The 14,987-nt window shown below is 46.3% G+C and overlaps 1 long non-coding RNA gene across 1 annotated transcript; it reads left to right on the top strand.

Annotated features, from left to right (window-relative positions):
• Positions 1–8: 8 nt before the first annotated feature.
• Positions 9–14,624, top strand: LOC122940136. The gene is made up of 3 exons (XR_006390249.1): positions 9–128; positions 10,415–10,601; positions 13,706–14,624. It is a non-coding gene; the product is annotated as an uncharacterized LOC122940136 (long non-coding RNA).
• Positions 14,625–14,987: the final 363 nt, after the last annotated feature.

Genomic DNA, 14,987 nt, shown 5'->3' with positions numbered 1-14,987 from the left:
ATCACCGGCTCAGCTGCTCGTGGTGCGTTCTGACTGGGCCGCTGGACAGGACGTCGCATGCGGGAGGCGGGAAGATCTGTGATTGGCTGAGCGGCTTGTCAATCATAGGACTAGGACGAGCTTGTGAGGTAACTAACTGCGCGTCCCGGGGAATGCTGCGCCCGCGACTTGTTGCTGCGGAGTCTCCCCTCCCTCCTGGACGGACGTGACTCGGGGCGCATACACCCCAAAGCCCTCACTCTCCTTGACACGTCATAGGTAGTAGGTGCCGCCATGGGAGAATATTTACTAAAGTGTTTCCAAACTTTTAAATAAAGTTTATTGAAACCTACTGTAAATGCCCTAAAATAAGGGTTCCCCCCCCCCACCTCCTTTTTTTCTAATGAACTTTATTTATTTTTGTTTTCCATGCAATATTGGCACCTACTTCAGGTACCTCCAGCTGCGGTGAAACTACGACTCCCAGCATGCTCCTCTCAGAACTCCCACAGAATTGGGAGTTGTAGTTTTCAACACAACTGGAGATTGCTGACCACTGGTATACAGATTCCCCTGCAGCTGCGCTGTCCAGGCAGGAGCTTCATAGCACTTTGCTGCGCATTTCTGTGCTAGTGCTGCCCTGCTAAAGCCTGGCATAGATGTGACCAACTAAACGCGCTAGTTGGGATAAGTATAGGTTCTGACACTTATCGGAGTAACAATATTAGTAACATAGTACATAATGACGAAAAAAGACATCTGTCCATCCTGTTCGGCCTGTTATCCTGCAAGTTGATCCAGAGGAAGGCAAAAAACCCCTGTGAGGTAGAAGCCAATTTTCCCCACTTTAGGGGAATAAAAAATTCCTTCCCGACTCCAATCAGGAATCAGAATAACTCCCTGGATCATCGGCCCCTCTCTAGTAGCTATAGCCTGTAATATTATTACACTCCAGAAATACATCCAGGCCCCTCTTGAATTCCTTTATTGTACTCACCATCACCACCTCCTCAGGCAGAGAGTTCCATAGTCTCACTGCTCTTACAGTAAAGAATCCTCTTCTATGTTTGTGTACAAACCTTCTTTCCTCCAGACGCAGAGGATGTCCCCTCGTCACAGTCCTGGGGATAAATAGATGATGGGAGAGATCTCTGACCCCTGATGTATTTATACATAGTTATTAGATCTCCCCTTATTTTAATACATGTTAAAAATGTAATAAAAACAGGTGCAGGGGATTAATTATTTTATAGAGAACCAAAAAAAGCAATGCAATCTGAAAGTAGCATTTTACAGATTGATGTACGTTTTTGTGGCAAAAGATTCAGGAAAACCTGTAATTTATAGATTTACATCTCTGCTGTTTCTACCTCCTGTGAAGAGCTATCGGTACAGGAGGGAGGAGTTATCGGTGATTGGCAGCATTGTGTATATAAGTATACATAGAGAGATAGCTGTCAGTCATTGATAACCCCTCCTCCCTGTACCCATAGCTCTTCAAAGGGCTACAGATATACAGTATTTTTCGCCCCATAAGACGCACTTTTTCCCCCCAAAGTGGGGGGGAAATGCCCCTGCGTCTTATGGGTCAAATACTAATGAAGCTCTTCCATTACAGAAGTGCTTCATTAGTACCGGAGGCTCGGCTATCGGCTGTGCAGGGCTGCGCACAGTGTGAGGGCGCTCTGTGACCTCACACTGTGCGCCGTGATACACAGCCGAACGCAGGATGAAGAGGATCGTAGTGGCGTCCAGGAGCAGGAGAGGTTAGTGAGTTTTTTTAATTTTATTTGACATGGGGCTGATGGCTGACATATGATGGCTGACATATAGGGGCTGATATATATGGGGCTTTTGGCTGACATGGGGGCTGATGGCTGACATATAGGGGCTGATATATGGGGCTGATGGCTGACATATAGGGGCTGACATATGGGGGCTAAAGCTGACATGGGGGCTAATGGCTGATATATGGGGCTGATGGCTAATATATGGGGCTGATGGCTGACATATGGGGGCTGATGGCTGACATATATGGGGCTGATGGCTGACATATAGGGGCTGATATATGGGGCTGATGGCTGACATATAGGGGCTGATTGATGGGGATAATGGCTGACATATATGGGGCTGATGGCTGACATATAGGGGCTGATGACTGACATATGGGGCTGATGGCTGAATATTTGGGGCTGATGTCTGAATATATGGGGCTAATGGCTGACATACAGGGGCTGATGGCTGACATAGGGCTGCTGGCTTACATATGGGGCTGATGGCTGAGATACGGGGGCTGATGGCTGACATAGGGGCTGATATATGGGGCTGATGGCTGAGATATGGGGGCTGATGGCTGACATAGGGGTTGATGTATAGGGCTGATGGCTGACATATAGGGGCTGAATATATGGGGCTAATGGCTGACATACAGGGGCTGATGGCTGACATAGGGCTGGCTGGCTTACATATGGGGCTGATGGCTGAGATATGGGGGCTGATGGCTGACATAGGGGCTGATATATGGGGCTGATGGCTGAGATATGGGGGCTGATGGCTGACATAGGGGTTGATGTATAGGGCTGATGGCTGACATATAGGGGTTGAATATATGGGGCCGATGGCTGACATAGGGGTTGATATATGGGGCTGATGGCTGAATATATGGGGCTAATGGCTGACATATGGGGGCTGCTGGCTTACATATAGGGATGATGGCTGACATATAGGGGCTGATATATGGGGCTGATGGCTGAATATATGTGGCTGATGGCTGACATGGGGCTGCTGGCTTAAATATGGGGGCTAATAGATGGCTGAAGGTTGGGGTTTGATCTGAGGTCTGATTGACATTGGGGGTCTGATTGGGGCTGTAAGCTGAGGTCCAATTAACTTTGGGGGTCTGATTGCTGGTATGACCTGAGGTGTAATGGAAAATATTTTTTTCTTATTCTTCTCCTCTAAAACCTGCGTCTCATGGGCGAAAAATACAGTAAATGTATAAACTACAAGTTTTACGGAATCTTTTCCCACAAAAATATATATATATCAATCCGCTCGGCTTCTCCTGCTCTATAAGCTGCTGCTTTCAAATTGCATTTTTTGATGACAGGTCCTCTCTAAAGGGGTTCTCTGGGAATAAAAAAAAAATGAAAATACTTACATATTACTTTATTATAAATATATTCTCAAATACCTTTCATTAGTTATAATTAGGGCTGCAGCTAACGATTATTTGAATAATCGATTAGTTGTCAATAATTTCATCGATTAATCGGGAAAAAACACCAAAATGACCAAAAAAGGGGTTTAAAATTATGTTCAAAGGCCATATTAAAACAAATTGTGGATGGCACTGTTATGGAGGATCTTTGAATTACACTATTATGGGGGATCTGTGTATGGCACTGTTATGGAGGATCTGTGAATTACACTATTATGGGGGATCTGTGGATGACACTATTATGGGGGATCTGTGGATGGTGTTGTTATGGGGGGATCTGTGGATGACACCGTTATCGGGGGTTGAATCTGTGGATGACACTGTTATGGAAAGGATCTGTGGATGGCACTATTATGGAGGGGATCTGTGGATGGCACTGTTATGGAGTGGATCTGTGGATAGCACTGTTATGGAGGGAATCTGGATGACACTGTTATTGGGGGGGATCTGTGGATGGCACTGTTATGGGGAGGGGGATCTGTGCACTGTTATGGGGAGGGGGATCAGCGGATGACACTGTTATGGGGAGGGGGATCTGTGGATGACACTGCTATGGGGGGATCTATGGATGACACTATATAGCATCTTATGCCATCCACTGATCCCCCTCCCCATAACAGTGCACAGATCCGCCTCCCAATAACAGCCCCGGCCCTGCCGCTCACAGCAGTAGACTATTCTGGCACAAACTTTTACTTGAACTTTAAATCAGGGCATCTTTATTACCCTACAATGAAGCTCCAGTAACAGGCAGAGCGGGCGGCGGCGTAACGTCACTCACATGACGCTCCTGCTCCGTCCACTTTATGAATGAAGCAGGCGGAGCAGGCGCGTCATGTGAGTAAGTGACGTTACGCCGCCGCCCGCTCTGCCTGTTACTAGAGCTTCATTGTAAGGTAAAATAAAGATGCGCTGATTTAAAGTAAACCGACCGCCCGCATAGCAATGAATCGGCGATTATTCGATAACAGGATTTGTCGACAACGAATCCCGTTATCGAATATTATCGATAAAGTCAATTAATCGTTGCAGCCCTAGTTATATTGGCTAATTTTGGCCGCTGTCCTGTTAGTACACACAAAACCTGTCCTAATCACACAGGAGGACAAGTTACTTCACAACACTGAGCTAAAGAGCTGCCTCATCCTCCTCTCTGCTCTGCTTTTCAGGGATTATGATCCTGAATACGGCTGATATGATAAATCTCTGTAGGAATGGAGTTCATGAGGAGACATGAAGTACAGAGAGGATGGTGGGGATATGGCTAATGAGCAGCAGCTCTTGTACGCAGTCTCTATTACCAGAGCCCCACATTACCACAGTCTGTCTTGTCCGTCCTCTCTGTACTTCATGTCTCCTCATGATCTCCATTCCTACAGAGATTCAGTTGAAGATCTTATCAGCTGTATTCAGGATCATAATCCTTGACACGCAGAGGAGGATGAGGCAGCTCTTTAGCTCAGTGTTCTGAAGTAACTTGTCGTCATGTGTGATCAGGACAGGTTTTGTGTGTACTAATAGGACAGTGGCCATTTTATTTCTCCTAATGATTGCTCCCCAGACAAAATGAGACATTATAACTAATGTAAGGTATTTGGGAATATATTTATAGTAATGTAATATTTACTTATTTTCATTTTCTTAATTCCTGGAAAACCCCTTTAAGCAATTATGGTGCTCCCTTCACCCAAGGGGCAGGTAAACAGGATAAGCTCAAGTCACCTGATATCTTTGCCTCTTGCGCCGAGTCTGCTGTATGGATGAACTCTCCCTGGGCCCAGGACGCAATAGAGACTCTCAGTGAGGACGGTGTAGTTCTTTATTGGTTCTCAATGCGTCTCGTGGTTCTACCATAACCCCTTTCATCAGGAGGAATAAAAGCAGCAATATAAATCAACAAGTATCAGTTACTTTAAATATCCTGGCATCAGTATCTGGGAGGAGGATTTCATGACGACTTAGGCTACTTTTGCACCTCCGGTGTGAAATTCCAGGAGACAAGAGGAGGATTGGCCGGATAGAAACAGCAGCATGCAGTGGTTTGTGTCCGGCCGCTTCTCCTCTTGTCTGTCAGAATGCGTACGGATCTCCACCAGACCCCATTATACTTAAAGGGGTTTTCCCATCTCAGACGATGGTCGAATATCGCTAGGATATGCACCCATTGTCTGATAGGTGCAGGTCCCACCTCTAGATGCAGCCGGCAAAGCGAAAGAGGGCGCACCGCTCATGCGTAGCTTCCCTCCATTCATTTCTATAGGGCCGCCCCATAGAAATTAATGGGAGCGGTGGCCGCGCAAGCTCGGTGAGCTCCCATTCGCTACTATGGGGAGAGCGTTTGGTGGTGGCCGGACCTGGGGTCGTCTAGCCACCACCTTCTCCGCTCTGTTCTCGGTGTAGGAGGGATCTGCACCTATCGGACAATGGGGGGCTGTCATTGATCACCCCCCTTTAAGGCTCCATTCAGACGTCCGCATGTGTTTTGCGGATCCGATCCATGTATCCATGGATCCGTAAAAATCATTCGGACGTCTGAATGGAGCCTTACAGGGGGGTGATCACCCATATACACTCCCTGATCACCCCCTGTCATTGATCACCCCCCTGTAAGGCTCCATTCAGACGTCTGCATGTGTTTTGCGGATCCGATCCATGGATCCGTAAAAATCATTCGGACGTCTGAATGGAGCCTTACAGGGGGGTGATCACCCATATACACTCCCTGATCACCCCCTGTCATTGATCACCCCCCTGTCATTGATCACCCCCCTGTAAGGCTCCATTCAGACGTCCGCATGTGTTTTGCGGATCCGATCCATGTATCCATGGATCCGTAAAAATCATTCGGACGTCTGAATGGAGCCTTACAGAGGGGTGATCACCCATATACACTCCCTGATCACCCCCTGTCATTGATCACCCCCCTGTCATTGATCACCCCCCTGTAAGGCTCCATTCAGATGTCCGCATGTGTTTTGCGGATCCGATCCATGTATCCATGGATCCGTAAAAATCATTCGGACGTCTGAATGGAGCCTTACAGGGGGGTGATCACCCATATACACTCCCTGATCACCCCCTGTCATTGATCACCCCCCTGTCATTGATCACCCCCCTGTAAGGCTCCATTCAGACGTCCGCATGTGTTTTGCGGATCCGATCCATGTATCCATGGATCCGTAAAAATCATTCGGACGTCTGAATGGAGCCTTACAGGGGGGTGATCACCCATATACACTCCCTGATCACCCCCTGTCATTGATCACCCCCCTGTAAGGCTCCATTCAGACGTCTGCATGTGTTTTGCGGATCCGATCCATGGATCCGTAAAAATCATTCGGACGTCTGAATGGAGCCTTACAGGGGGGTGATCAATGACAGGGGGGTGATCACCCATATACACTCCCTGATCACCCCCTGTCATTGATCACCCCCCTGTAAGGCTCCATTCAGACGTCTGCATGTGTTTTGCGGATCCGATCCATGTATCCGTAAAAATCATACAGACGTCTGAATGGAGCCTTACAGGGGGGTGATCAATGACAGGGGGGTGATCACCCATATACACTCCCTGATCACCCCCTGTCATTGATCACCCCCCTGTAAGGCTCCATTCAGACGTCCGCATGTGTTTTGCGGATCCGATCCATGTATCCATGGATCCGTAAAAATCATACGGACGTCTGAATGGAGCCTTACAGTGGGGTGATCAATGACAGGGGGGTGATCACCCATATACACTCCCTGATCACCCTCTGTCATTGATCACCCCCCTGTAAGGCTCCATTCAGACGTCCGCATGTGTTTTGCGGATCCGATCCATGTATAAAAAATCATACGGACGTCTGAATGGAGCCTTACCGGGGGGGTGATCAATGACAGGGGGTGATCAGGGATTGTATATGGGTGATCACCCCCCTGTCATTGATCACCCCCCTGTCATTGATCACCCCCCCTGTAAGGCTCCATTCAGACATTTTTTTGGCCCAAGTTAGCGGAAATATATATTTTTTTTGTTTGTTTTTTCTTACAAAGTCTCATATTCCACTAACTTGTGTCAAAAAATAAAATCTCACATGAACTCACCATACCCCTCACGGAATCCAAATGCGTAACATTTTTTAGACATTTATATTCCAGACTTCTTCTCACGCTTTAGGGCCCCTAAAAAGCCAGGGCAGTATAAATACCCCACATGGGACCCCATTTCGGAAAGAAGACACCCCAAGGTATTCCGTGAGGGGCATATTGAGTCCATGAAAGATTGAAATTTTTGTCCTAAGTTAGCGGAAAGTGAGACTTTGTGAGAAAAAAAAAAAAAAAATCAATTTCCGCTAACTTATGCAAAAAAAAAAAAAAAATTCTATGAACTCGCCAGGCCCCTCATTGAATACCTTGGGGTGTCTTCTTTCCAAAATGGGGTCACATGTGGGGTATTTATACTGCCCTGGCTTTTTAGGGGCCTGAAAGTGTGAGAAGAAGTCTGGGATCCAAATGTCTAAAAATGCCCTCCTAAAAGGAATTTGGGCCCCTTTGCGCATCTAGGCTGCAAAAAAGTGTGACACATCTGGTATCGCCGTACTCAGGAGAAGTTGGGGAATGTGTTTTGGGGTGTCATTTTACATATACCCATGCTGGGTGAGAAAAATATCTTGGTCAAATGCCAACTTTGTATAAAAAAATGGGAAAAGTTGTCTTTTGCCAAGATATTTCTCTCACCCAGCATGGGTATATGTAAAATGACACCCCAAAACACATTCCCCAACTTCTCCTGAGTACGGCGATACCAGATGTGTCACACTTTTTTGCTGCCAAGGTGGGCCCTTGCAGACGAGCGTGTCCGGATTCGTTCCCAAGAAAGTCCATTTAGTTTTGTTTGCGATCGCGTTCAGTTTTTATCGAGCGGGTGCAATGCAAATTTAATGCGTTTTGCACACGCGTGATAAAAAACGGAATGTTTACAAACAACATCTCTTAGCAACCATCTGTGAAAAAGGCATCGCATTCGCACTTGCTTGCGGATGCGATGCAATTTTTACGCAGCTCCAGTCACTTCTATGGGGCCAGCGTTGCGTTAAAGGGTTTCTACCACTTCGGTGTCACATATTTAGCTGTCAGACACTAGCGATCCGCTAGTGTCTTCTCTGCCCAACCATCCTAATATAATTGCTTTTGGGGCGGTGGTTTGGCTAAAAAAACTACTTTTATTAATATGCTAATGAGCCTCTAGGTGCTATGGGGGCGTCATTAGCACCTAGAGGCTCCGTCTACCTTCAGAAACTGCCGCCGCCGAGCGCGTCCCTCCAGCCCGCCCATCTCCTCCTGAATGCGATCCTCCGTATGTATTCTGCGCATGCGCAGTGAATGTCTGACCGCTTCCTTGCTCAGACATCTCCACTGCGCCTGCGCGATGACGCCATAGTGCTCCGAGGAACAGGCGCAGTGGAGATGTCTGAGCAGGGAAGCTGTCAGACATTTACTGCGCATGCGCCGAATACAGGCGCTCACAAGGAGGATCGCATTCAGGAGGAGATGGGCGGGCTGGAGGGACGCGCTGGGCGGCGGCAGTTTCTGAAGGTAGACGGAGCCTCTAGGTGCTAATGACGCCCCCATAGCACCTAGAGGCTCATTAGCATATTAATAAAAGTAGTTTTTTTAAACCACCGCCCCAAAAGCAATTATATTAGGATGGTTGGCCAGAGCAGACACTAGCGGATCGCTAGTGTCTGACAGCTAAATATGTGACACCTAAGTGGTAGAAACCCTTTAAAATCGCAGAATATAGAACATGCTGCGATTTACACTCAACGCACAAGTGATGCGTGAAAACTAACGCATATGTACACAGCCCCATTGAAATGAATAGGTCCCGATTCCGTGCGGGCGGTTTGCATCACGCATTGCACCCGCGCGGGAAAACTCGCCCGTGTGAAAGGGGCCTTAGGTTTTTTGACAGGGCCACTTTAAGTTCCCAGTCCACCCCTAGTAGGTGATATGCCTTAGGCCTCTTTCACACAACACTATGGCTTTTTGTGTTATGCGGTCTGTTTTTCACGGCTCCTTTGTTCCATTTTTTGTTTCCGTTGTGTTTCCGTTTTTCTGTATGGCATATACAGTATACAGTAATTGCATAGAAAAAATTGGGCTGGGCATAACATTTTCAATAGATGGTTCCGCAAAAACGGAACGGATACGGAGGACATACGAATGCATTTCCGTATGTGTTCCGTTTTTATGGTGGACCCATTGACTTGAATGGAGCTACGGAACGTGATTTGCGGGCAATAATAGGACATGTTCTATCTTTGAATGGAAATGCGGAAACAGAATGCATATGGAGCACATTCAGTTTTTTTTGTGGAACCATTGAAATGAATGGTTCCGTATACGGAACGCAAGAAACAGCCCGTAAACGGAAAAAAAAATAGACAGTCGTGTGAAAGAGGCCTTAACCAGATCTTTTTTCTTGCGGCTGTGCAGCTGCAGTGTATATCTTAGGACAAGATTACGCTCCTTATATTCTTATATATGCCCAATATCTAGCCCACCTATCTGGTAATTTGGTGCCACCCTTGTTCCTGTTTCCTTGATAGATGTCCTATGCCAGGCACAGGTAGAGGAGTCATGTGCTGTGTGAGCGCCTGCCCTGCTCATGCCGCTTCGCTACAGCCTTGCATGCTGTACAGTCTAGCAGATTGGGCGCAGGGCAGCCTGGCACGCTGGCCACTCTGCTAAAGCCCGGCATAGGACAACTTTGCCCGGCTTTAGGAAAGCAGCGCTGGTACAGACAGGAGCAGCGTACAACGCTCCCATAAACTGCAGTGCACAGAGTACATATTGCTGAAAGGCATAGGTACCCAAATGTCAGTTGCCCATATTGCTTGGAAAACAAGAAAACAAATTATTTTAGAGCATTTAAAGTAGGTTTTAATAAACTTTATACATTTAGGTAAAGGGGTGTTCTCTAACCATATAGATGTATACCTATTCTACCTCCTTGATTATCATTATAGAGCTCATGTCAAACAATGGGTGTTATTGGAACAATCATTTTTTTTAAACACTTGCTTGGGTACAGTCCCCCAAAAGACCTCAAGTCACCTCTTCGGCACAGATCACATTACACCTCTGGAATAGGTTAGTACAAGAAACAATATTGTCAAGGCTATTTAGCCGACTAATCCTTTTTATTTTATAATCCATTATTCCCTCCAGGGCCTCTCAGTGAGTCCTTCCTTGGCCAAGGGCTGCAGGGGATCCCTGGTTATAGGATTTTAGCAGGTTCTGAGTTTCGCACTCTCTCAGAGCTTCAGGCACCATCTCCTTCTCTCGTGGCTGGAACACACTCCACTCCAGTGGAGAAAAGACCTTCCTTCAGTCTCACTCCCTTTGAGAAAAGCAGGTACAGTATTTTTCACTTTATAAGACGCAGCTAGTTTTTGAGGAGGAAAATAAGAAAAAAATATTTTGAACCAAAAGGTGTGCTTTTGAACTAATGGTGGTCTGTGGATGACACTATTATGGGGGATCTGTGGATGACACTATTATGGGGGATCTGTGGATGACACTATTATGGGGGATCTGTGGCTGACACTGTTATGAAGGATCTGTGGATGATACTGTTATGGGGGATCTGTAGATGACACTATTATGGGGGATCTGTAGATGACACTATTATGGGGGATCTGTGGATGACACTATTATGGGGGATCTGTGGATGATACTGTTATGAGGGATCTGTGGATGACACTGTTTTAGGGGATCTGTGGATGACACTGTTATGGAGGATCTGTGGATGATACTGTTATGAGGGATCTGTGGATGACACTTGTATGGGGATCTGTAGATGACACTGTTATGGGGATCTGTACATGAACTGTTATGGGGATCTGTGGAGGACACTGTTATGGGGATCTGTGAAGGACACTGTTATGGGGGATCTGTGGATGACACTGTTATGGGTATCTGTGGATGACACTGTTATGGGGTATCTGTGGATGACACTGTTATGGAGGATCTGTGGATGACACTTTTATGGGGATCTGTGGATGACACTGTTATGGGGTATCTGTGGATGACACTGTTATGGAGGATCTGTGGATGACACTTTTATGGGGATCTGTAGATGACACTGTTATGGGGATCTCTGGATGACCCTGTTATGGGGCTCTGTGGATGACACTGTTATGGGGGATCTATGGATGACACTGTTATGGGGGATCTGTGGATGACACTGTTATGGGGGGATCTGTGGATGATACTGTTATGAGGGATCTGTGGATAAGACTTTTATGGAGATCTGTGGATGACACTGTTATGGGGATCTGTGGATGACACACTGTTATGGGGGATCTGTGGATGACACTGTTATGGGGGATCTGTGGATGACACTGTTATGGGGGATCTGTGGATGACACTGTTATGGGGGGATCTGTGGATGACACTGTTATGGGGGGATCTGTGGATGACACTGTTATGGGGGGATCTGTGGATGACACATACCGGTATATAGCATCTTATGTTGGTCCCCTCTTTGTCTTCTCATGTCCCTGTGTAAATAGTGACCCCCATTACACCGGACCCCGCTTGTCTGTGTAGTACTCCCTACACACAACTCCAATATAACTGAGAACTTTTCAATAAAGGGGTGTTTTTTGTAGTATTTGTTAATCTGCCAACTGATAATCCAGAAAATTAATAATCCTTTACTTGCTCCCAGCACACCACTCTAATATAACTGAGAACTTTTCAATAAGGCTACATTTACACAACCGTATTTTTGGCTCTGCATCTGTTACGCAATTCTGCAGAACGGGTGCGGACCTGTTCATTTCAATGGGGCTGCAAAAGATGCGGACAGCACACAATGTGCTGTCCGCATCCGTAGATCCGTTCCGCGGCCCCGCAAAAAAGATAGAGCATGTCATATCCTTGTCCGCAATCGCAGACAAGAATCGTTATTTCTATCATAGGGCCGGCTACATTCACACGGCCGGTATCAGTGTTTTGCTGATCCGCAATTTGCCGACCGCAAAACACATACGGTCATGTGAATGTAGCCTAAAGGCGTGTTTCTTGTGGTATCTGATAATCTAGAATGCATTATTCCGAGCGCACCCTTCTTATATAACCTGAAATTTTGCGCGACCAGAAGAAACAAGCCCTATCCATCGCGGGGTGGGAGCGAGGGCTGGAGGCCGGCAACTGCTGTTGCACTCGCGGTGGGGCCCGGTGCAGTCACTGTACTCCATTACACTGGGCCCGCTCACAGCAGTCTTCATATGTAAAGTCTAGTCATGTAATCCGGTGGCTCTGCTTTGTTAAACTAGGGTAATCGTCTGTAGTAGTACTTACTATCAAACTAGCAGGCAGCTACGTCACTTGCTCACTCTGTCACGCTCCGGCTCCGCCAGCTTCATTAATGAAGTCGGAGGAGCATGACGGAGAGAGTGTTACGCTGCCGGCCTGCCTGCTAGCTTGCTAGTGAGTACTACTACAGACGATTACCGTAGTTTAACAAAGCAGAGCCACCGGATTACATGATTAGACTTTATATATGAAGACTGCTGTGAGAGGGCCCAGTGTAATGGAGTACAGTGACTGCACCGGGCCCCACCGCGAGTGCAACAGCAGTTGCCGGCCTCCAGCCCCTCACCCCAGCCTTCGTGATAGAGCTCTGATACATCGCAGACCTCACTGTGCAGCATAGAGGCCGACAATATATCAGTGTCAGCAATGTAAAAATTACACCATTCGCTTTAGGCCTCATGCACACGACCGTTGTGTGCATCCGTGGCCGTTGTTCCGTTTTCCGTGATTTTCTGCGGACCCATTGACTTTCAATGGGTCAGTTGAAAACTTGGAAAATGCACCGTTGTTCATCAGCGGCCGTGATCCGTGTTTCCTGTCCGTCAAAAAAATAGGACCTGTCCTATTTTTTGGACGGACAACGGTTCACGGACCCATTCAAGTCAATGGGGCCGTGAAAGAACAAGGATGCACACAAGATTGGCATCCGCCTCTGTGATCCGTGGCCGTAGGCTACTTTCATACAGACGGATCTGAAGATCCGTCTGCATAAAAGCTTTTTCAGAGCTGAGTTTTCACGAAGTGATGGTACCCACCATGGACATTCAGTATGTGTATTGAGATGTTTAATAAAGTAAAATATTTAAGTAACTGTTATATAGAAGGGTTGATTCTCTAGCTGGACTCTGTACTGTTTCGTTGACCCACTTATTAAAAACCTATCCTCAATTGCTGGATGTAAGGCATACAAACATCTCAAAAGATAATCAAAAGGAATGGGAGGCCCCCAGAGCTAAATGTCAAGTGTCATAGCAAAGGGTCTGAGTACTTATGTCCATGCACAATTTTAGTTTTTCCTTTTTTATATTAAATACATTTGCAAAAATTTCTAAAATTCTTTTCTCATTTTCCCATTATGGGGTACTGAGTGGAAATCGATGGGGAAAACTTTATTTATTATTTATTTTTTTATTTTAGCACAAGGCCGCAACATAGCAAAATGTGAAAAAGTGATTCCAAAGACTTTACAAATCCACTGTACTATATTCTGAGGAAACATCTAATCTGACCAAGGTCACCATTTGCATGGAGTTTGTATGTTCTCCCCGTGGATTTCCTCTGGGTTCTCCGGTTTCCTCCCACACTCCAAAGACTTACTGGTCGGGACCTTAGATTGTGAGCCCCATTGGGGACAGCTTGATGCTAATGTCTGTGAGGCGCTGCAGAATATGTCAGCGCTATATAAGTGCGTAAAATAAATATTGCTGTCCCAGACTCACAGGCACCCAGAATTGACTTGGCCTTGCTGTCAATTAGAGACACCCCAATAGCAGACAACACCACAGACCAGATGATGAGAAACTTCAGACTAAGCACCTAAGTGCTATGAATATCTGAATTTGGAAAAGATAAACATGTTTGGACCAGAGTTCATGCAATAGATGAAGAAAAGGAATCGGGCTCACAAATCATTTTCGGAGCCTCTTATCCGTTACTTTATCAGAAGTAGAGCTTCTGTTGATCCTAGAGACTCTGGGCCCTGGCGATCACATGACTGCTGGGACCAGAGCACGAGGCAGCATTGCAGTCTCTGCTCAGACATGTTTCAAATGTCCTTGCAAAGGTATTGTATGTACCAATAATGTAATGACCCAGACATATAGCGTGAACGGGTGGTCGGCAAGGAGTTAAATATAATAAAAATTGCTCTAAACCTGCCATTAGAAAAATTTCCCAAAGAAGGTAGCCTTTCTTCAAGATAGACGAGAGGCTAGACCATGAGGCGTTGCTTGCAGGGAACATTTCAGACACCAGTCCAGGACAGAAGGGCTGGATAAACTACATATTTCCAATATTCAAGCCTGATGTGTCATTAAAACCAGTTTTAAACATTCAACCACTCTGCATATTTCTAAAACAGAAAGGATTCTTTCTAAAAACACAACCGGTGAGATTTCTCTTGGAAATAGTAATTCTCTCTAGAGATAGACTTAAAGGACACTGTTCGTTCAACCTTTGTAGCCTCCAAACACATGCATTTACTCAACTTCAAATGGAGAAACCTCTGAGATATTAAAAGCTTATCCCAGGAATTGAAAACTCTTTTAGGCCTCATGCACACGACCGTTGTTTTGGTCCGCATCCGAGTCACCTTTTTTGCGGCTCGGATGCGGACCTATTCACTTCAATGGGGCCACAAAAGATGCGAACAAGAGTAGGCATTTCTACAATGGTCCGCCCGTTCCGTTCCAGACCGCAA

This window comes from Bufo gargarizans, chromosome 6, assembly GCF_014858855.1.
Source record: "Bufo gargarizans isolate SCDJY-AF-19 chromosome 6, ASM1485885v1, whole genome shotgun sequence".
NCBI lineage: Eukaryota > Metazoa > Chordata > Amphibia > Anura > Bufonidae > Bufo > Bufo gargarizans.
Note: the sequence above shows the minus strand (reverse complement) of the source record. Positions and strands in the feature narration are given on the sequence as shown.